Here is a 21,454-nt window from a genome sequence, read left to right on the forward strand (position 1 = left end):
CTTAACACATTGTATCCGATCGAGATTCGTAGTTCACTTCCAGATTCTGGGAGCTCTCTGTAAACATATGGATATTGCCCTGGATTTCTCTTTGCCCTATCACCCCTTGTCCAATGGGCAAGTGGAGGGTGTCAACCAGGTTCTGGACAATTACCTATGGCACTTAGTCAATGCCCACCATAATGATTGGGTGAGGTTTCTTCCCTTGGCTGAGTTCTCATACAACAATCACGTTGGTGAAGCCTCGGGAGAATCACCGTTCTACATTGTATTCCGTTGGCAACCCGAGGTTCCCATCCCAGTGACGGTTCCTTCTGATGTCCCTGCAGCAGATGTCCTCTCCAAGGATTTTGTGAAGTTGTGGGAAGACACCAAAGCCACTTTAGAAGCATCCTCCGCCTGTATGAAGAGACATGCTGACAAAAGGCATCTGGATCCTCCGTGTTTCTGTTCTGGTGACAAGGTATGGCTCTCGTCCAGGTACGTCATGCTGAAGGTTCCATCTTACAAGTTGGGTCCTCGTTTTTCTCTTGCTTTTCGAGGTGCTGAAGCGAATCAATGAGGTCTCCTATAAATTGAAGCTGCCTCCTTCTTTACGGATTTCAAACTCCTTTCATGTATCTCTATTAAAGCCGTCATCCTGAGTCCCTTCTTCAAGGGTTCCAGTACCACGCCCATGCCAACAGCTTCAGATGATGTTTTTGAAGTGGAGAACATCTTGGACATGAAGAAAGTGAGAGGCAAGACCTTCTTCCTCGTTGACTGGAAGGGATCTGGTCCCGAAAAGAGATCCTGGGAGCCGATTCTCCTCCGGAAATTCCTCAATGGCCTGAAGAGGAGGGGGCGTAAAGTGGGGGTACTGTTAGCACCACGCCGAGGTCCTGCTCTGACAGGCGTGTCTCTTCACTCACCTGTGCTGTGGTCAGTTATTCCCTTACCCATGCTCTGCATGCTTTCAACCGGTCCTCTGGCCATGTCCTTAGAGCATGCGTGCATGCACTCCCACCCTGTTAAGGGACCAGCGCATGCACTTGCTATTTCCTCCCCAGCCAATAGCTGTGGGACATTATGTATATATTGCTTCCTCCCCACTGGGAAGGCGCCTGAGCAACCTTCCTGTTTAGCAGTCTAAGTTGTGTAAGGTTGCATACCAGTCCTACTTGCTGCACTCTGATGCAATTCCTGCCTGCTGCACTCTGATGCAAATCCTGCCTGCTGCATTCTGATGCAAATCCTGCCTGCTGCGCACTAAGTACAAAACCTGCCTTCTGCATTCTGATGCGCCTGCTGCACTCTGATGCACATCCTGCCTGCTGCACTCTGATGCACATCCTGCCTGCTGCACTCTGATGCACATCCTGCCTGCTGCACTCTGACACGAACTCTGTCTGCTGCACTCTGACACGAACTTGGTCAGCTTCACTCTGATGTAAGCTCTGCCTGCTGCTCCATCCAGTCTGTCCTTCTGGGTCCAGCTGTTGCGCATCCGTTGGTCTGTCCTGGAGTTGCACCTAGCATTCATTGGGAGCCAAGTCTAACCTCACCATCAGAACAGTCAGTGAACAGTCAGGTGATCGCTTAGTCACGCCCCTCCAGGCTCTCCACGATCTGTGGCACTGTGGTTTCACAAACCACGCCCGTGACACATTATATTATATAGAGTCTGCCTATGGGGGTGTATTATACTGTATAAAGTCTGCCTATGGGGGGTACATTATACAAAACAGAGTTTGCCTAGAGCAAGTACAAAGGAGGGCAGCAAAATTAATAAAGGGGATGGGGGAACTACAATACCCAGAGAAAGTAGCAAAATTAGGATTATTTAGTCTAAGCCAGAGATGACTGAGGGGCGATCTAATAATAATAACAAAGTATATAGAATTATAGAGTTGGAAGGGACCTCCTGGGCCATCTGGTCCAACCCCCTGCTCAAAGCAGGATTCGCTAAATCATCCCAGTCAGATGTCTGTCCAGCCTCTGTTTGAAGACTTCCATTGAAGGAGAACTCACCACTTCTCGTGGCAGCCTGTTCCACTCATTGATCACACTGTCAAAAAGTTTTTTCTAATATCTAATCTGTGTCTCCTCCCATTCAGTTTCATCCCATTGCTTCTAGTTTTTCCTTGTGCAAATGAGAATAAAGTTGATCCTTCTACAATGTGACAGCCCTTTAGATATTTGTAGACAGCTATTAAGTCTCCTCTCAGTCTTCTCTTTTGCAAACTAAACATTCCCAAATCCTGCAACCTTTCCTCATAAGACAGGGTTTGCAGACCGGTCACCATTCTGGTCGCTCTTTTCTGAACTTGCTCCAGTTTGTTGATGTCTTTTTTAGGCTGTGTGCACACGTAGCGATTTTTAAGCGTTTTTGCCGCGATTTTCGGCACGAAAACGCTTAAAGATCATGTACAGAACGCCCCCCATGCATTCCTATGGCATTCCGCACATGCTGTGCTAATGCTGCGCTTTTTTCCGCGGCGGAATCGCATCGCGGAAAAAAATCGCAGCATGCTCATTCTTTGTGCGGAATCGCAAAGAATTGCCGCGATTCCGCACCCATAGGAATGCATGAGAACCGCTTACTTCCCGCATGTGGCTATGCCCACCATGCGGGAAGTTAAGCGTCTCATGTGCGGTTGGTACCCACGGTGTGGAGGAGAGGAGACTGTCCTCCAGGCCCTGGGTACCATACCCCTGTAAAAAAAAGAATAAAAAATAAAAAATAAAAAAAAAAAAAAAAAAAAAAAAAAAAAAAAAAAAAATCGGGGTATATTTACCTTCCGGTGTCCCGCGCTGCATTCCCGGCCTAAGCGTTCCCAGTAATGCCTTGCGGCAAGGTCCTGTGATGACGTGGTCTCGCGAGATCGCTATAGCAACGCAAGACTACCTCATCACAGGTCTCGCAAGGCATTACTGGGAACGCTGAGGCCCGGGAATGCAGCGCGGGACGCCGGAAGGTAAATATACACCGATTTTTTTATTTTTTTTTAGCATTTTAACATCCTATCTTTTACTATTGATGCCGCATAGGCGGCCTCAATAGTAAAAACCTGGTCACACTTGTCAAACACTATGTTTGACGAGTGTGACCAACCTGTCAATCACTTTCCAAGCGATGCTTCAAATCGCTTGGAAAGTGCTTGAATATCGCACGCGAAAATCGCGGCAAAATCGCGATCGTAATCACGGTAAAACCGCGGTGAAATCGCGCGGAAAAAAACGCGCGATTTCTGGGAAGGAGTCCGGTTTTTAGTAAGCGTTTTAAAACGCTACGTGTGCACATAGCCTTAAAATGTGGTCCCCAAAACTGGAGACAATATTCCAGATGAGGTCTGACCAAAGAGGAGTAGAGGGAAATAATGACTTCACATGATCTAGACTGTATGCTTCTGTTAATACATCCTAGAATTGCATTTGCCTTTTTTGCTGCTGCATCACACTGTTGACTCATATTCAGTCTGTGATCTATTAGTATACCCAAGTCTTTTTCACATGTGCTGTTGCTTAGCCCTATTCCTCCCATTCTGTATATGCTTTTTTCATTTTTATTGCCCAGATGTAGTACTTTGCATTTTTCCCTGTTAAAAACCATTCTGTTAGTTGCTGCCCACTTCTCCAGTTTATTTATATCTTTTTGAATCCTCTCTCTCCTCTAGTATTAGCTATCCCTCCTAGCTTTGTGTCATCAGCAAATTTAATCAGTTTACCCTCAATTCCTTCATCTAAATTGTTGATAAAGATGTTGAACAATACAGGGCCTAGGACAGAGCCCTGTGGTACCCCACTTGAGACATTCTTCCAACTGGATGTGCAGCCATTTACGACCACTCTTTGGGTCCGATCACTAAGCCAGTTATGAAACCACCTAACAGTTGTCTTGTCCATTCCATACTTAGTCATTTTTTCAATAAGGATTGTATGAGATACTTTGTCAAATGCTTTGCTGAAGCCAAGATATACTATATCTACAGCATTTCCTTGATCCACCCAATCAGTGATTCCGTCATAGAAGGAAATTAAGTTAGTCTGACATGACTTATTAGTTACAAACCCATGCTGACTCTGTTTAATCACTTCATTCTTATCCAGGTACTGACATACATGTTGTTTAATAATTTGTTCAAAGATCTTTCCTGGTATAGAAGTCAGACTCACCGGCCTATAGTTGCCTGGGTCCACTTTCTTCCCCTTTTTGAAGATAGGAAAAACATTTGCCCTTCTCCAGTCTTCTGGGACTTCTCCCGTTCTCCAAGAATTTTCAAAGATTATGGAGAGGGGTTCAAAAATTTCTTCTGCTATCTCCTTCAGTACTCTGGGGTGTAATTCATCTGGACCTGGAGACTTGAATTCATTTAGGTTAGCTAAGTGTTTCCTCACTATATTTCTGTTTATAGATATCCTGGATTTTTCTATTCCCTTAATAGGACAGTGAAGAACAGCTGATGTTACATTTCCTTTCTGAGAGAAAACAGATGCAAAATAGGAATTTAAAAGTTCGGCCTTCTCAACATCCTGTCTTACCATTTCATCATTTTCATCCTGTAAAAATCCTATAGCATCTTTGACTTTTCTTTTACTTTTGTCATATCCCCAAAATCCTTTATTATTGCTTTTGACGTCTCTTGCAAGCCTCAATTCATTGTCAGCTTTAGATAATCTGATTTGTGCCCTGCAAGTTCTGCAGACAGCATTATATTCTTCTTTAGATATGCCTCCCTCTTTCCATTTTATAAACATTTCTTTCTTCCTTTTTAGCATGTGCTTAAGTTCTGTGTTCATCCATCCTGGTTTCCTTAAATGCTTCCTATTCTTCCCTCTTTTCGGAATTGTTAACAACTGTGCTTTGAGAATTTCATTTTTCAAGATTTCCCATCCTTCTTGGACATTTTTGTCTTTAAGGATATCCAGCCATTGGATCCCTCCAATTCTCTTTCTGAATCCCTTAAAATCTGCCTTTCTGAAATCTAACCTTGACGTCTGAGTCTTCACAGGTCTTCCTCCTCTAGTTATCCAAAATTCTAAAATAGCATGGTCGCTACCTCCTAGGGTCCCAGCCACTTTTACCTCCTCAACCATTTCCTCCCTGTTTATAAGGATTAGATCCAAGGTAGCAGTTCCCCTTGTTTTCTCCCCTACCTTTTGGAAGATAAAGTTGTCAGCAAGAGAGGATAAGAATTTTCTTGACCTGTTAGTTTTGCCTGAGAGAGATTCCCAACAAATGTCTGGATAGTTGAAATCTCCCATGACAACTATGTCATATTTTTTGGAGAACTTAGCCATTTGATGCATAAAGATGTCATCCATATCTTCATCTTGCACAGGCGGCCTGTAGTAAATGCCTACAATGGTGTCCTTTCCATTGTTCTGTCCTTGTATTCTTACCCAAACAGTTTCCACAGAACTCCCAGTCTCTGAAGCTTCAATCTCTGTGCAGATATACGCGTTTCTAACATACAATGCGACACCCCCTCCTCGTTTATCAAGTCTGTTTCTTGCAAATAAGTTGTATCCTTCTAGTCTTGTATTCCAATCATGTGTATTGTCCCACCAAGTTTCAGTAATTCCAATGACATCATATTTCTTTTCCTGTGTTAGTAGTTCCAATTCTACTTGTTTGTTGCCCATGCTTTGTGCATTAGTATAGAAACATTTTAGTTTGTGATTGGTTTCTCTTTCTCCAATATTTTTATTAATTAGATTCTTTTGTCTTTGTTCTTCCTTTCCACTTCTAATAGCAGAGTTCTCAATAGCATTTGACAGGTGTATGGCTTTTTCTGGTCTTTTGCTTCCCTTCCCACGTTGTTCTAGTTTAAAGCTCTCCTTACAAGTGTAGAAAGGTGACTTCCAAATACCTGCTTTCCAGTCTTCGTAAGGTGCACCCCATCTCTAGCAAGTAGTCCATCGTATAAGTAGTTCACTCCGTGATCCAGAAATCCAAATCGTTGCTGACGGCACCATCGACGTAGCCAGTTGTTCACCTACAGAATCTTATTCCACCTCCTTGTTCCATGGCCATCCACTGGGAGGATGGAAGAGAAGACCACCTGCGCTCCCAGTTCTTTCACTTTCTTGCCTAAGTCTTCAAAGTCTCTGCAGATGGTTTCCAGGTCGTTTCTTGCGGTGTCATTTGTCCCCACATGTAGTAGCAGGAATGGGTAGTCATCTGTAGGTCTGAAGAGTCCTGATATCCTGTCAGACACATCTTTAATTTTTGCACCTGGAAGACAGCACATTTCTCTTGAAGTTATATCCGGTCTGCAGATAGCGGCCTCTGTTCCTCTCAACAGGGAATCCCCCATGACCACCACTCTCCGTTTCTTCTTCACAACATTTTTCTTTCTCCATCCAGGAGGACTCTGAAGGCGTACAAGGTTGCTGTTTGTTGGCAAAGTCTTATCCTGATGTATTTCTTCATCGTTTTCCTGCGTGAGAGCCTGGTACTGGTTTCTGAGCAGTATGGGTGCTGACTGCCTCCTGATCCTCCTGCTTCTCTGGGTCACATGTCTCCATTCCTCTGTTTCTTCAGGTGCACTTCGAATTTCTTCTCTTTCTGTAACATGAAGAGATAATTCTGCTGTCCAAGAACTCTTCACCTTCCTTAATGATCTTCAACGTAGCTAACCTCTCTTCGAGATTTTGCAACTTTTCCTCCAACAGGGACACAAGCTTGCATTTGTGGCATGTGAAGTTTAGCTTTTCCACTGGTAAGTCTGTGAACATGTAGCAAGAAATGCAGCTCACCAAATGGCTCCTGGCCTCTTCCATGTTGAGATTTCTTAAAAACGATGAAAGATGAGCTGCAACGGCCAAAACCCAGTGATCGTTGAGCTCACGGAGACTCTTCACTTATCCCAGAAGGCACTGGGAATATGCAAATGATCTCCTCAAGACTCTTCCCCTGGTTTATAAGGGGACAATACAAATATCTCAAGGATTGTGATCGTCACAAGGGGGCATTCTCTGCGTCTGGAGGAGAAAAGGTTTTACCAGCAACATAGAAGAGGATTCTTTACTGTTAGGGCAGTGAGAATCTGGAATTCCCTGCCTGAGGAGGTGGTGATGGTGAACTCAGTCGAGGGGTTCAACAGAGGCCTGGATGTCTTCCTGGAGTGTAACAATATTGTATCTTACAGTTATTAGGTTCTTTAGAAGGACGTAGATCTGGGGATTTATTCTGATGGAATATAGGTTGAAGCGGATGGACTAATGTCTTTTTTCGGCCTTGCTAACTATGTATGAGGGGGTGCATTATACAAAAAAGAGTCTGCCTCTGGGTGCTGCATTATACTAAATAGAGTCTGCCTATGGGGTGTGCATTATACAATATAGAGTCTGCCTATGGGGAATTCATTATACTATATGGAGGCCTGTGGGGAGTACATTATACTATATGGAGGCCTGTGCAGAGTACATTATATTATGTGGAGGACTATCTGGTGCATTACACTATATACAGGCTATCTAGGGGTCATCAGACAGTGTGAGGATTACAGTGAGGGGGCCATCGTACAGTGTTGGAGCTATCAAACAGTTTGAGGGCTACTCAGGGTTCAGTATACTGTGTATAGGGGAGCTGTACAGGGGGAGATTCAGGACATTATTAAATGTAAGTGGGCACTTATTGTTATAGGGGCACTCAGGTTATTGTGACTGTCAAAGAAACACACAGGACATTATTACTTTCTAGGTTTCTAGGAGGCAAAATGAGGGCACTGTTTTCTGGGGCACTTGCACACGGCATTACTATGTTCTAGACTAGAGGGTTGCTTTAAATAGGGATGGGGAATCTTTTTTCTGCCAAGGCAAGGGCCATTTGGATATTTATACCACCCTTCGGGGGCCGTACATACTCCGTCCACAAAGTACATCCTGACTCTGTCACTGGTGTTAGGACGTAATCTTTCATTGCATGTCCTTCATGGCTCAGTAGTGAACACTGCGTGTGTGAAAACAGAGCAAGAAGAAATTAACGAGCTGGTGGCAATCAAAATACAGTTCTCTGCCCAAGAATGCAGTCCCTGAGAATCTGCCCGGGGGCCTAAAAAAAGGTCATCGAGGGCCATAAATGGCCCGGCGGCCTGAGGTTCCCCACCCCTGCTTTACAATTTAGAGGGCACAGAGAACCCACAGTAGGTGCAGTAATAGGGACATACGGCAGCAGCGGCTCAGTATTGGGCTATCAGCAGGATGAGGAGTTTGGGCCGGTTGGGAACAGATGGTGATGGTGCTGAAAATGTAAGTAGTGAAATGTGTCTTTTGTTGTAATCTCTGCTGGAAGAAGTTGTCACGTCGGTCTGAGCCACATAGAAAAGACGGGAAAAGTGAACAACTCCATCAGAAAGAACGTCAGCTGTAAGTCACCAACTATAACCGTGCAGTAATCTCTTATATCTTCTGTAGGACTGGTATCTACCACTGACCATATGGTGGTAATATCCATGTTGGTCTTTGTATAGACATTATTTTCAGCAACAGCGCGGTCATCTGCTGAGGTTCTCCTACATCCACTAATAGGGTGCATCACCCAGTTGTAAGCAAGGTTACCTGGTTAGGGCCCACTCAGAAGATTTGCCCCCTCTGAACCAAAACCGTAGCTACGCCTCTGGTAGACCTCATATCGTGGAAATGGGGATATGGATAAGAGTATATTTATTTACTAGTTTATATAGTCGCTATAGCTGGTATATTTGTATGACGACGCTATGTAAAGAGATGAGCAAGATCAGACAACATAGATCATTAGTTATCACATCTGCAAAATCTCACAGTGCTCCTCCAGTAAACATATATAATGAGATTTACAGACAAGATGTCCATCAGTGACAGGGCTCCGTCCCCTCCAGGCTCTTATAGCATGGGGAAGTAGCTGATGGATAACTGGTCTGTGAATAATAAAAAGGAGGAATTGTTATGGCAAATATTTAGACTTTGCTTAGATTAATATTTACACAATTAAATCTACCTATATACAGTATCTGTGGTAATTTTGTATTTTTATCAGCTTTATAAGTGTTAGTCAGAAAAGCAATAACACAGGGTGTTGCATCTTATATATAGAGGTGTCTGTGTGTTAACGCAGAAAGTACCAAAAAGTATATGTATGTATATATATATATACACACACACACACACACACACACACACACACACACAGTCATATGTAAAAGTTTGGGCACCCCTATTAATATTAACCTTTTTTCTTTATAACAATTTTGGTTTTTGCAACAGGTATTTCAGTTTCATATATCTAATAACTGATGGACTCCGTTATATTTCTGGATTCAAATGAGGTTTATTGTACTAACAGAAAATGTGCAATCTGCATTTAAACAAAATTTGACCGGTGCAAAAGTATGGGCACCCTTATCATTTTCTTGATTTGAACACTCCTAACTACTTTTTACTGACTTCCTGAAGCACTAAATTGGTTTTGTAACCTCATTGAGCTTTGAACTTCATAGCCAGGTGTATCAAATCATGAGAAAAGGTATTTAAGGTGGCCACTTGCAAGTAGTTCTCCTATTTGATTCTCCTATGAAGAGTGGCATCATGGGCTCCTCAAAACAACTCTCAAATGATCTGAAAACAAAGATTATTCAACATAGCTTTTCAGGGGAAGGATACAAAAAGTTGTCTCAGAGATTTAACCAGTCAGTTTCCACTGTGAGGAACATAGTAAGGAAATGGAAGAACACAGGTACAGTTCTTGTTAAGCCCAGAAGTGGCAGGCCAAGAAAAATATCAGAAAGGCAGAGAAGAAGAATGGTGAGAACAGTCAAGGACAATCCACAGACCACCTCCAAAGACCTGCAGCATCATCTTGCTGCAGATGGTGTCACTGTGCATCGGTCAACAATACAGCGCATGCATAACGCCTTTTTGTATGACCAAACAACTCAATCTTTGTTTCATCAGTTCACAGGACCTTCTTCCAAAATGTAACTGGCTTGTCCAAATTTGGTTTTGCATACCTCAGGCGACTCTGTTTGTGGCGTGCTTGCAGAAACGGCTTCTTTCGCATCACTCTCCCATACAGCTTCTCCTTGTGCAAAGTGCGCTGTATTGTTGACCGATGCACAGTGACACCATCTGCAGCAAGATGATGCTGCAGGTCTTTGGAGGTGGTCTGTGGATTGTCCTTGACTGTTCTCACCATTCTTCTTCTCTGCCTTTCTGATATTTTTCTTGGTCTGCCACTTCTGGGCTTAACAAGAACTGTACCTGTGTTCTTCCATTTCCTTACTATGTTCCTCACAGTGGAAACTGACAGGTTAAATCTCTGAGACAACTTTTTGTATCCTTCCCCTGAAAAGCTATGTTGAATAATCTTTGTTTTCAGATCATTTGAGAGTTGTTTTGAGGAGCCCATGATGCCACTCTTCATAGGAGAATCAAATAGGAGAACTACTTGCAAGTGGCCACTTTAAATACCTTTTCTCATGATTTGATACACCTGGCTATGAAGTTCAAAGCTCAATGAGGTTACAAAACCAATTTAGTGCTTCACGAAGTCAGTAAAAAGTAGTTAGGAGTGTTCAAATCAAGAAAATGATAAGGGTGCCCATACTTTTGCACCGGTCAAATTTTGTTTAACCCCTTACCTACAATTGACGTAATATTCCGTCCATGTGACCATGGACCTAATTACCATGGACGGAATATTACGTCATCGCGATCAGCGGCGCCCACGTGGTGAGCGCCGCTGATCGCGGCCGAGTGTCAGCTAATTATCATAGCTGACACCCGGCACAATGTGTCAGGGGCGGTCACGGACCGCCCCTGACACGTTAACCCCTTGCACACCGCGATCAAACGCGATCGCGGTGTACCGGGGGTTAAAGGGAAGCATCGGCAGGGAGGGGGCTCCCTCCGTGCTTCCCTGAGCCCCCCACGGCAGCGCAATGTGCAGCGCTGCTGCGGGGGACTCCCTTCCTCCAGGCCCCCGAATCCAAGATGGCGACGGGGGCCTTCGGGGGCCTGAGGAAGCTGGCTTCCTCAGTGCCTGCAAAGCGCAGGCATGAGGAAGTCTGCAGCAGTGCCTGTGACAGATCGCTGATCTGTCACAGTGATCTGTGATGTGACAGATCAGCGATCTGTCACAGGACAGTGATGTCCCACCTGGGACAAGGTAATAAAGTAAAAAAAAAAAAAAAAAAAGTGTTAAAAATAATTTAAAAAAAATCGCTAAATAAATTAGTTAAAAAAAAAAAAATATTCCCCAATAAATCCATTTTTTGAAAATAAAAAAAAAACAAAACAATAAAAGTACACATATTTGGTATCGCCGCGTCCGTAATGACCTGCCCTATAAAACTGTCCCATTAGTTAACCCCTTTAGCGAACCCCTTAAAAAATAAAAATAAAAAACGAAGCAAAAAATAATGATTTATTATCATACCACCGAACAAAAAGTGCAATAACGCGCGATCAAAAAGACGCATATAAATATCCATGGTACCGCTGAAAACGTCATCTTGTCCCGCAAAAAACGAGCCGCCATACAGCATCATCAGCGAAAAAATAAAAAAGTTATAGCTCGCAGAATAAAGCGATACAAAAATAATTATTTTTTATATAAAATTGTTTTCATTGCAAAAAACCGACAAAACATAAAAAAACGACCTAAATGAGGTATCGCTGTAACCGTACTGACCCGAAGAATAAAAACGCGTTATCAATTTTACCGCACGCGGAATGGTGTAAACGCACCCCCCAAAAGAAATTCATGAAAAGCTGGTTTTTGTTCATTCTGCATCCCAAAAATCGGAATAAAAAGCGATCAAAAAATGTCACGTGCCCGAAAATGGTACCAATAAAAACGTCAACTCGTCCCGCAAAAAATAAGACCTCACATGACTCGGTGGGTCAAAATATGGAAAAATTATAGTTCACAATATGTGGTGATGCAAAAACTATTTTTACAATAAAAAGCGTCTTTTAGCGTGCGACAGCCGCCAAACATAAAAACCGCCATAAATCGTAAATCAAACCCCCCGTTATCACCCCCTTAGTTAGAGAAAAATAATAAAACTAAAAGAAAATGTATTTATTTCCATTTTCCCGCTAGGGTTAGGGTTAGGGTAGGGTTAGGGCTAGGGTTAGGGTTAGGGCTAGGGTTAAGGCTAGGGTTAGGGTTAGGGTTAGGGTTAGGGCTAGGGTTAGGGCTAGGGTTAGGGTTAGGGATAGGGTTAGGGCTAGGGCTCAGATTAGGGTTAGGGGTGTGTTGAGGTTAGGGTTGGAGTTATAATTGGGGGTTTCCACTGTTTGGGCACATCAGGTGCTCTCCAAAGGCAACATGGCGTCTGATCTCAATTCCAGCCAATTCTGCGTTGAAAAAGTCAAATGGTGCTCCTTCCCTTCCAGGCTCTGCCATGTGCCCAAACAGTGTTTTACCCCCACATGTAGGGTATCAGCCTACTCAGGACAAATTACAAAACAACTTTTGGGGTCCAATTTCTCCTGTTACCCTTAGGAAAATAAAAAATTGGGGGCAAAAATATAATTTTGCGGAAAAAAATGTTTTTTTTATTTTCACGCCCAGGCGTTATAAACTTCTGTGAAGCACTTGGGGGTTCAAAGTGCTCTCCACACATCTAGATAAGCTCCATGGGGGGTCTAGTTTCCAAAATGGGGTCACTTGTGGGGAGTTTCAATAGTTTAGGTACATCAGGGGCTCTCCAAACGCACATGACACCCGCATACCAATCCATCAAAGTCTGCATTCCAAAACGTCACTACTTCCCTTCCGAGCCCCGACGTGTGCCCATACAGTAGTTTTCTCCCACATATGAGATATCAGCGTACTCAGGACAAATTGGACAACAACTTTTGGGGTCCAATTTCTCCTGTTACCCTTGGGAAAATAAAAAAAATGGGGACTAAAAGATGATGTTTGTTGAAAAAATACGATATTTTTATTTTCACGCCCGGTCGTTATAAACTTCTGTGAAGCACTGGGGGGTTCAAAGTGCTCACCACACATCTAGATAAGTTCATTAGGGGGTCTAGTTTCCAAAATGGGGTCACTTGTGGGGGGTTTCCACTGTTTAGGTACATCAGGGGCTCTCCAAACGCAACATGACACCCGCAGACCATTCCATCAAAGTCTGCATTCCAAAACGTCAGTACTTCCCTTCCGAGCCCCGACGTGTGCCCATACAGTAGTTTTCTCCCACATATGAGGTATCAGCGTACTCAGGACAAATTGGACAACAACTTTTGGGGTCCAATTTCTCCTGTTACCCTTGGGAAAATAAAAAAATGGGGACTAAAAGATCATGTTTGTGGAAAAAATACGATTTTTTTATTTTCACGCCCGGTCGTTATAAACTTCTGTGAAGCACTGGGGGGTTCAAAGTGCTCACCACACATCTAGATAAGTTCATTAGGGGGTCTAGTTTCCAAAATGGGGTCACTTGTGGGGGGTTTCCACTGTTTAGGTACATCAGGGGCTCTCCAAACGCAACATGACACCCGCAGACCATTCCATCAAAGTCTGCATTCCAAAACGTCACTACTTCCCTTCCGAGCCCCGACGTGTGCCCATACAGTAGTTTTCTCCCACATATGAGGTATCAGCGTACTCAGGACAAATTGGACAACAACTTTTGGGGTCCAATTTCTCCTGTTACCCTTGGGAAAATAAAAAAATGGGGACTAAAAGATCATGTTTGTGGAAAAAATACGATTTTTTTATTTTCACGCCCGGACGTTATAAACTTCAGTGAAGCACTGGGGGGTTCAAAGTGCTCACCACACATCTAGATAAGTTCCTTGGGGGGTCTAGTTTCCAAAATGGTGTCATTTGTGGGGGGTTTCTACTGTTTTGGTACATCAGGGGCTTTCCTAATGCGACATGGTGTCCGATCTCAATTCCAGCCAAAAACGTCAAATGGCGCTGCTTCCCTTCCGAGCTCTGCCATACGCCCAAATAGTGGTTTACACCCACATGTGGGGTATCAGCGTACTCAGGATAAATTGCACAATATCTTTTAGGGTCCTGTTACTTTTGGAAAAATAAGTATTGAGGGTGAAAAGATCATTTTTGTGGAAAAAATATGATTTTTTAATTGTACTGCTGTACGTTATAAACTTCTGTGAAGCCCTTGGGGGTTCAAAGTTCTCACCACACATCTAGATAAGTTCCTTGGGGGGTCTAGATTCCAAAATGGTGTCATTTGTGGGGGGTTTCCACTGTTTTGGTACATCAGGGGTTTTCCAATCGCGACATGGTGTCCGATCTCAATTCTAGCCAAAAACGTCAAATGGCGCTGCTTCCCTTCCGAGCTCTGCTATGCGCCCAAATAGTCATTTACACCCACATATGGGGTATCAGCGTACTCAGGACAAATTGCACAATAACTTTTAGGGTCCTGTTACCCTTGGAAAAATAAAAATTGTGGGTGAAAAGATCATTTTTGTGGAAAAAATATGATTTTTTAATTGTACCGCTGTACGTTATAAACTTCTGTGAAGCCCTTGTGGGTTCAAAGTTCTCACCACATATCTAGATAAGTTCCTTGGGGGGTCTAGTTTCCAAAATGGGGTCACTTGGGGGGGTTTCCACTGTTTAGGTACATCAGGGGCTCGCCAAACGTGACATGGCGTCCGATCTGAATTCCAGCCAATTTTGCATTGAAAAAGTCAAACGGCGCTCCTTCCATTCTGAGCTCTGCCATGCGCCGAAACAGTGGTTCCCCCCCACATATCAGGTATCAGCGTAGTCAGGACAAATTGCACAATAACTTTTGCAGTCCAATTTCTCCTGTTACCCTTGGTAAAATAAAGAAAATTGAACCTGAAGTATTTTTTTTGTGAAAAAAAGTTAAATGTTCATTTTTTTTTTAATATTCAAAAAATTCCTGTGACTCACCTAAAGGGTTAATAAACTTCTTGAATGTGGTTTTAAGCACCTTGAGGGGTGCAGTTTTTAGAATGGTGTCACTTTTGGGTATTTTCTATCATATAGACCCCTCAAAGTGGCTTCAAATGTGAAGTGGTCCCTAAAAATAAAATGGTGTTGCAAAAATGAGAAATCGCTGGTCAATTTTTAACCCTTATAACTTCCTAGCAAAAAAAAATTTTGGTTGCAAAATTGTGCTGATGTAAAGTAAACATGTGGGAAATGTTATGTATTAAGTTTTTTGTGTGCCGTATCGCTGTGATTTAAGGGCATAAAAATTCAAAGTTGGAAAATTGCGAAATTTTCAAAATTTTCGCCAAATTTCCGTTTTTTTCACAAATAAACGCAAGTTATTTGAATGCAATTTTACCACTAACATGAAGTACAATATGTCACGAGAAAACAATGTCAGAATCACCAGGATCCATGAAAGCGTTCCAGAGTTATGACCTCATAAAGGGACAGTGGTCAGAATTGTAAAAATTGGCCCGGTAGTTAACGTGCAAACCACCCTTGGTAGTGAAGGGGTTAAATGCAGATTGCACATTTTCTGTAGTACAATAAACCTCATTTGAATCCAGAAATATAACTGAGTCCATCAGTTATTAGATATATGAAACTGAAATACCTGTTGCAAAAACCAAAATTGTTATAAAGAAAAAAGGTTAATATTAATAGGGGTGCCCAAACTTTTACATATGACTATATATATATATATATATATATATACGCCTTATTGTGTCTGTCTATACCCGAATTTGCGGGCCGCTGATTGGTCACGGCCGCGAGTCCCCCGCCAGGCCGCAACCAATCAGCGACAGGCGCAGCTGTTTGTAACGGTAAGCTGCGCCTGCCGCTGATAGGTCGTGGCCTGGCGGCCGAGACCAATCAGCGGCAGGCGCAGGCCTTAATCTCTAAAACAGAGAATTAAAATAAAAAGTTATTCTCCCCTTCCGACGGCCTCCTGTCTTCTTTCCACGCGCCCGGCCTTGCGTTCCCAGTAATGCTTTGCGGCTTAGACCGCTGATGACGTCACTCTCGCGAGAGCGAGAAAGAAGACCAACGTCACTCTCGTGAGAGCTAGAAAGAAGACCGACGTCATCAGCGGTCTAAGCCGCAAAGCATTACTGGGAATGCGAGGCCGGGTGCGTGGAAAGAAGACAGGAGGCCGTTGGACGGGGAGAATAACTTTTTTTTTATTTTTTAATATTATTTTTGTACAGGGCCGCGGCAGTGATTCGTCGCGGCTACAGGGCCACGTTGCTGATTGGTCGCGGACAGAGGGCCACGACGCTGATTGGTCGCGGCTACACGGAAAGGGGGGTGAGGGGACCATGCATACCAGGAAAGGGGGGTGAGGGAACCATGCATACCAGGATTGGGGGGGGTGAGGGGACCATGCATACCAGGATTGGGGGGGGTGAGGGGACCATGCATACCAGGAAAGGGGGGTGAGGATACCATGCATACCAGGAAAGGGGGGTGAGGATACCATGCATACCAGGAAAGGGGGGTGAGGGGACCATGCATACCAGGATTGGGGGGTGAGGGGACCATGCATACCAGGATTGGGGGTTGAGTGGACCATGCATAACAGGATAGGGGGTTGAGGGGACCATGCATACCAAGAAAGGGGGGTGAGGGGACCATGCATACCAGGATAGGGGGGTGAAGGGACCATGCATACCAAGAAAGGGGGGTGAGAGGACCATGCATACCAGGAAAGGGGGGTGAGGATACCATGCATACCAGGATTGGGGGGTGAGGGGACCATGCATACCAGGATTGGGGGGTGAGGGGACCATGCATACCAGGATTGGGGGGTGAGGGGACCATGCATACCAGGATTGGGGGGTGAGGGGACCATGCATACCAGGATTGGGGGGTGAGGGGACCATGCATACCAGGATTGGGGGGTGAGGGGACCATGCATACCAGGATTGGGGGGTGAGGGGACCATGCATACCAGGATTGGGGGGTGAGGGGACCATGCATACCAGGATTGGGGGGTGAGGGGACCATGCATACCAGGATTGGGGGGTGAGGGGACCATGCATACCAGGATTGGGGGGTGAGGGGACCATGCATACCAGGATTGGGGGGTGAGGGGACCATGCATACCAGGATTGGGGGGTGAGGGGACCATGCATACCAGGATTGGGGGGTGAGGGGACCATGCATACCAGGATTGGGGGGTGAGGGGACCATGCATACCAGGATTGGGGGGTGAGGGGACCATGCATACCAGGATTGGGGGGTGAGGGGACCATGCATACCAGGATTGGGGGGTGAGGGGACCATGCATACCAGGATTGGGGGGTGAGGGGACCATGCATACCAGGATTGGGGGGTGAGGGGACCATGCATACCAGGATTGGGGGGTGAGGGGACCATGCATACCAGGATTGGGGGGTGAGGGGACCATGCATACCAGGATTGGGGGGTGAGGGGACCATGCATACCAGGATTGGGGGGTGAGGGGACCATGCATACCAGGATTGGGGGGTGAGGGGACCATGCATACCAGGATTGGGGGGTGAGGGGACCATGCATACCAGGATTGGGGGGTGAGGGGACCATGCATACCAGGATTGGGGGGTGAGGGGACCATGCATACCAGGATTGGGGGGTGAGGGGACCATGCATACCAGGATTGGGGGGTGAGGGGACCATGCATACCAGGATTGGGGGGTGAGGGGACCATGCATACCAGGATTGGGGGGTGAGGGGACCATGCATACCAGGATTGGGGGGTGAGGGGACCATGCATACCAGGATTGGGGGGTGAGGGGACCATGCATACCCCGAAAGGGGGGTAAGAGGACCATGCATACCAGGAAAGAGGGGTGAGAGGACCATGCATACCAGGAAAGAGGGGTGAGAGGACCATGCATACCAGGATTGGGGGGGTGAGAGGACCATGCATTCCAGGATTGGGGGGTGAGAGGACCATGCATTCCAGGATTGGGGGGTGAGAGGACCATGCATACCCCGAAAGGGGAGTAAGAAGACCATGCATACCAGGAAAGAGAGGTGAGAGGACCATGCATACCAGGATTGGGGGGTGAGAGGACCATGCATACCAGGATTGGGGGGTGAGAGGACCATACATATCAGGATTGGGGGGTGAGAGGACCATACATATCAGGATTGGGGGGTGAGAGGACCATACATATCAGGATTGGGGGGTGAGAGAACCATACATATCAGGATTGGGGGTGAGAGAACCATACATATCAGGATTGGGGGTGAGAGAACCATACATATCAGGATTGGGGGTGAGAGAACCATACATATCAGGATTGGGGGTGAGAGAACCATACATATCAGGATTGGGGGTGAGAGAACCATACATATCAGGATTGGGGGTGAGAGAACCATACATATCAGGATTGGGGGGTGCATTATTGCATTATTATTAAATCTTCAAAAATAAACTGCATATATATTCTAGAATACCCGATGCATTAGAATCGGGCCACCATCTAGTAGTTAGATAACTGGATAGAACCAGATTCATGAACAGCAGAATCCATAATTTACGAGTTTGTTATTCACAATAAAAACACTTTCTTTCCCCAATGAGAATATCTTCTTCCTTGGGTAATGTAAAGCCACGCCCCTTTTCATATCTTTGTAGTTATTTTAAAAACTTGTGACTGGACAGCTGAGATCAGACTAGCCCGTACACTCTGGGTTCTTTTACACTTGCCGTGTTTTTGTGGCCCCAATAGATATATACAGTAGCTTGTTTTTGCAGATTGCAATATTTTTTCCCACCAATTTGTTCAAGCAGGGAAAAACGACGACCCAAGAAGGCAATACGGGGGCCGCAATACGGGGGAGTGTAAAAGAAGCCAAACAGACACTGGTTGGGTGCCCTCGTCTCCGATTGATCGACGCCTTGATATGATCAAAACTGACAAATTTGTGAAACCTTTTGAGTTTCTCCTAAAGCTTTCTATACAGGGATCCACATCATTATGGAGGAGAAACGAGCGCGGCTCTAACTGGTGACAATGCAGGGAGACGGTGAGAGAATCGCTGACGTTTTCTACCCTCATCGTGACAGGTTCCCTTATATGAAGCCCAGAATGACAAATACAAATGTCCTAGCGCCTGCGCCCAGTAATGGGGAATCTCCAGCACCTACCTCCACCTGCAGGGGGCGCTATCTCCGGGAATGGAGGGGTTACTGCCCCCTGTGCAGCCCAGTAATTGGGGATCTCCGGCACCTACCTCCACCTGCAGGGGGCGCTATCTCCGGGAATGGAGGGGTTACTGCCCCCTGTGCAGCCCAGTAATGGGGAATCTCCAGCACCTACCTCCACCTGCAGGGGGCGCTATCTCCGGGAATGGAGGGGTTACTGCCCCCCCCCCCAGTAATGGGGAATCTCCAGCACCTACCTCCACCTGCAGGGGGCGCTATCTCCGGGAATGGAGGGGTTACTGCCCCCCCCCCAGTAATGGGGAATCTCCAGCACCTACCTCCACCTGCAGGGGCGCTATCTCCGGGAATGGAGGGGTTACTGCCCCCTGTGCAGCCCAGTAATGGGGGATCTCCGGCACCTACCTCCACCTGCAGGGGGCGCTATCTCCGGGAATGGAGGGGTTACTGCCCCCTGTGCAGCCCAGTAATGGGGAATCTCCAGCACCTACCTCCACCTGCAGGGGGCGCTATCTCCGGGAATGGAGGGGTTACTGCCCCCTGTGCAGCCCAGTAATGGGGAATCTCCAGCACCTACCTCCACCTGCAGGGGGCGCTATCTCCGGGAATGGAGGGGTTACTGCCCCCTGTGCAGCCCAGTAATGGGGAATCTCCAGCACCTACCTCCACCTGCAGAGGGCGCTATCTCCGGGAATGGAGGGGTTACTGCCCCCTGTGCAGCCCAGTAATGGGGAATCTCCAGCACCTACCTTCACCTGCAGGGGGCGCTATCTCCGGGAATGGAGGGGTTACTGCCCCCTGTGCAGCCCAGTAATGGGGGATCTCCGGCACCTCCCTCCACCTGCAGGGGGCGCTATCTCCGGGAATGGAGGGGTTACTGCCCCCTGTGCAGCCCAGTAATGGGGAATCTCCAGCACCTACCTCCACCTGCAGGGGCGCTATCTCCGGGAATGGAGGGGTTACTGCCCCCTGTGCAGCCCAGTAATGGGGGATCTCCGGCACCTACCTCCACCTGCAGGGGGCGCTATCTCCGGGAATGGAGGGGTTACTGCCCCCTGTGCAGCCCAGTAATGGGGAATCTCCAGCACCTACCTCCACCTGCAGGGGGCGCTATCTCCGGGAATGGAGGGGTTACTGCCCCCTGTGCAGCCCAGTAATGGGGAATCTCCAGCACCTACCTCCACCTGCAGGGGGCGCTATCTCCGGGAATGGAGGGGTTACTGTCCCCTGTGCAGCCCAGTAATGGGGAATCTCCAGCACCTACCTCCACCTGCAGGGGGCGCTATCTCCGGGAATGGAGGGGTTACTGTCCCCTGTGCAGCCCAGTAATGGGGAATCTCCAGCACCTACCTCCACCTGCAGGGGGCGCTATCTCCGGGAATGGAGGGGTTACTGTCCCCTGTGCAGCCCAGTAATGGGGAATCTCCAGCACCTACCTCCACCTGCAGAGCCGCACTCCACATATATGGCTGCTCTGTGCGCACAGGACCTGGGATGAGGTCACAGGAGGGGAGGAGTCAGGGTCACATGATCAGGGGCCTCAGTATATACAGGACTGTGCTGGCTGTCCTGGTGCTGGAGGAGCGGAGTCCAGGCAGCGCACATAGGGGCCTCCAGGGGGCACGTTCCCGTAGAGCGACCACTTGCTCAGGAGACTTCACAGCATTTACATAGAGATGTACCAGCTCCATAATCACCAGGTTTTGCCTCTTTATTGTGAGGTTTTTCAGACCCTCATTCATGAATAGTCTTTCTTGTGGTGGCAATGTTTCAGCTCACAGACCCTTCCTCAGGCCTAATATAGACAGAAAACCAGTATAATATGAGAAAGTCTACAAGGGGCTCAGCAATCAGAAAACTGTATGACAGAGAACATTTATAGCGTGAGGTAAGAGGGAGCCAGAATCTACAGGAAAAGCAGCTGTGGGTTATATAAGTGTGGTGCCCCTGAGGCTTCAGTCGCCACAGAGGTACTGCACCTTCTCCTAAGGTGTATTGCCCCACCATCCAGGTAAGGTGGGAACTCCGGACCACACTGCACACCTGCATTCCACACACAGGATAGTTCAGTGGGGCCACCTAACAGCTTCAGGCTGGGGGTTAGCAGAGCACCCCTCGTGGAACCCTGCTTCGTAACATGAGATGTGCTGGGAGGCGGGTGGAGTGAGATGATACAAAAGAGGTCTTAGTGGAATGAGCTCCCCAGGGAAGGAAGAGAAGGAGAAAGAGACGTAGACTGGAGACTACAGATTCCATAAGAGAGATAGAACAGATCGGAACGAAGGAGAATAGAAGGACGGTGGGAAGCTGGTTGAAGAAAGATAGAGCACCCTTCCAGTCCAGAGAGCGCTAAGGCCGGGGCCCGGTCCCCGAGGTTGATTGGA

The 21,454-nt window shown here is 46.5% G+C and overlaps 1 protein-coding gene across 1 annotated transcript in view; it reads right to left on the bottom strand.

The window, feature by feature from the left end:
* LOC141051183 (uncharacterized) overlaps positions 1-20,518 on the bottom strand; it is a 106,309-nt gene extending 85,791 nt beyond the window's left edge. Inside the window, exon 1 of the mRNA XM_073548046.1 lies at positions 20,249-20,518. The gene's annotated coding sequence lies outside the window, so the exon portion shown is untranslated. The remainder of the gene's footprint in view (positions 1-20,248) is intronic.
* Positions 20,519-21,454: the final 936 nt, after the last annotated feature.

The sequence above is a fragment of the Dendrobates tinctorius genome, unplaced genomic scaffold (assembly GCF_039654945.1).
Source record: "Dendrobates tinctorius isolate UK_male_01 unplaced genomic scaffold, ASM3965494v1 ptg000155l, whole genome shotgun sequence".
NCBI lineage: Eukaryota > Metazoa > Chordata > Amphibia > Anura > Dendrobatidae > Dendrobates > Dendrobates tinctorius.